This window comes from Penaeus chinensis, chromosome 41 (assembly GCF_019202785.1).
Source record: "Penaeus chinensis breed Huanghai No. 1 chromosome 41, ASM1920278v2, whole genome shotgun sequence".
Taxonomy (NCBI): domain Eukaryota; kingdom Metazoa; phylum Arthropoda; class Malacostraca; order Decapoda; family Penaeidae; genus Penaeus; species Penaeus chinensis.
Window position 1 is genome coordinate 18,383,317 of NC_061859.1, and position 2,500 is coordinate 18,385,816.

A 2,500-nucleotide genomic window follows, 5' to 3' on the forward strand; every position below is an offset into this window, starting at 1 on the left:
CATTTCGACGAAAATAAAATGCATATCACCGAAAAGAATCAGCATCTCTTACAACGGACATAATAAAAAAAAAAAAAAAAAAAAATCCCACCAAGATAAAACGACGGGAAAACGTGCGTAGCTCTCGTCTCAAGATCCACATGTGTCTCGTTAGGCCTATTAAGAATTTAACCGCCCCCATGCGCCCATTTCTTCTCCCATCTCATTATTATTAACTTCTTCAATTTAGAAGACTGATCACTTCTCAGACGCTACAGCGATGATAATGCGAGATGCGCTTGACAGAAAAGTAAAGATTCAAGCAGGAAACGAGGACTGTTTTTTGATAGACGTAAAGGCAATAAGTTCTACATGGTATATGGTTTATTAAATTATTGTCTCTTGAATATTTGTGTATTTATATATATATATATATATATATATATATATATACACATGGAAGATATATGTTCACGAAGAGAACACATTATGAGAACGTTGAATTTGTTTTTCCTTTACAAGCAGATGAGACATGCGTGAGTGCAAAGTGAAATCAGACGTAGATAGGGTGAAACCTCATCGGATAAAAAAAAAAAAAAAAAAAAAAAAAATAATGGCAGTTGAATAATCTTACCTGGGTAGTAAAACTGTTGAGTAGCTGGAATGGCCAACTTCGAAAAGGCATTTCTTATTTGTAAAAGTCATCATCGCAAAATTTCATGTTAACATTTCGTTGATCATATGTACTGCCGCACAGGAGGAGGAGGAGGAGGAGAATATGAAGAAGAAATAGAAGAAGGAGAAAAAAGATGAAGAAAAAGAAGGAGGAGGAGGAGGAGGACAAGAAGAAGAAGAAGAAGAAGAAGGAGAAGAAGAAGAAGAAGAAGAAGAAGAAGAAGAAGAAGAAGAAGAAGAAGAAGAAGAAGAAGAAGAAGAAGAAGAAGAAAAAGAAGAAGGAGAAGGAAAAGAAGTAGAAGAGGAAAAGAAAAAGGAGGAGGAAAGAACAAAGAAGAGCAATGGAAATAAGTTCAGAAAGGAAAAGGAGGAGAAAAATATGAGAACTCGACCAAGACGCTCACAACATAAACCCATCTTGCCAAAACAACCATCATCAAGTTACCTCGAAATTTTCTCTCACTTCTCTCCGCAGTAACTCGCCTTCAGACAGAGCTGATCCTAGAAACAAGACAACAGGCTCCGTCGAGCTTGTCATCTATTGAGACTTGATATTTGAGGGCACCGGCAGCCGACCTGATAAACACACAATTACTCAATAATCTGTCCTGAATCTTGTTCCTTGCGATTGCGATTACTCAGCCTTAGCTGCAGCAACTCTCGCCACTTGCCCGTGCTTATACTTCGAGCCAAGTTCAAAGACAGTGCACACGGCAAAGCGGGAACAGAGAAATGAGAGAGAGAGAGAGAGAGAGAGAGAGAGAGAGAGAGAGAGAGAGAGAGAGAGAGAGAGAGAGAGAGAGAGAGAGAGAGAGAGAGAGAGAGAGAGAGAGAGAGAGAGAGGGGGGGGGGTGGAGGCGGCACAGCAGCGAAGCACCGAGCAGGAGGAGAGAACAACACGAGCAAAGGAAAGCCGGGCCGCGTGCACGCCGGCAGCCCCGCCCCATGGCCACAGCACAGCTCACGGACTCATGCAATCACAACTCGGATGTGCGCTACCAAATTTCTCCTGTACATTGCAAGGAATCACGGAAATAACATCGTTTTCAGGACCTTTGCTTTGCTTTTCAGATGCATGATTTAGTATTTGTAGTTATCCTGTAACACCAAGAGGTATGTATAAAGATTGGATAGAAATTAATTTCTGGCTCTTTGGAAGGCATTTCGGAGAATGAGATTGAAATGACAGTCCATCAGTAAGGCGTTTGCGCGGTGAATTAAAATCTAAAAATGCATTTATTCATACAGACATGCATACATATATACATACATATATTTATATATGTAAATCTCTATCTACATATCTATCTATATCTCTAGATGTTTTTGTGTACATAAATACGTATGTGCGCACTCTGCATGGACTTCAAACATAATGAAAGAAATAAGGACGCCGAGCATAAGTATACTATGAAGTGGACATGTGAAAGGAAAGTGCATTGGCAGCGGTATATATCCATGCACAGTTACAAACAAAGCCAGAGTAGCGAACACAAGCAATCGGAAGATATACGAAAAAGGAGTGCGCTATTCAATAAGCGGTCCGGCGAGCAGGAAAGCAGACAGACAGACGCTCAAGCACTCGGACAGGAGCGCTCAAGCAGGCGTTTGTGTGTGGGTGGGCAGGAAGGGAAGAGGGGCGGCGGAGAGGGTACAAGGACGAACGGGTGGATGTGCTGGTAGGTCGCTTACACACACACACACACAAACCCCCGCACGGAACGCATCAAAAAGGGTGACGGCGGCGCTGAAGAAATGGAAAAACGAACGAGAGATGAGGAGGTGAAACTGCGTCTCGTAGGTTAATGTTGACCTTTTGCGTCATTAGGATTTCGTTAAGGATACG

At 42.0% G+C, this 2,500-nt stretch overlaps 1 protein-coding gene across 1 annotated transcript in view; it reads right to left on the bottom strand.

The window, feature by feature from the left end:
- The window catches only part of LOC125047487 (secretion-regulating guanine nucleotide exchange factor-like), a 28,877-nt gene extending 28,143 nt beyond the window's left edge, over positions 1-734 (bottom strand). The window contains exon 1 of the mRNA XM_047645711.1: positions 614-734. The gene's annotated coding sequence lies outside the window, so the exon portion shown is untranslated. The remainder of the gene's footprint in view (positions 1-613) is intronic.
- Positions 735-2,500: the final 1,766 nt, after the last annotated feature.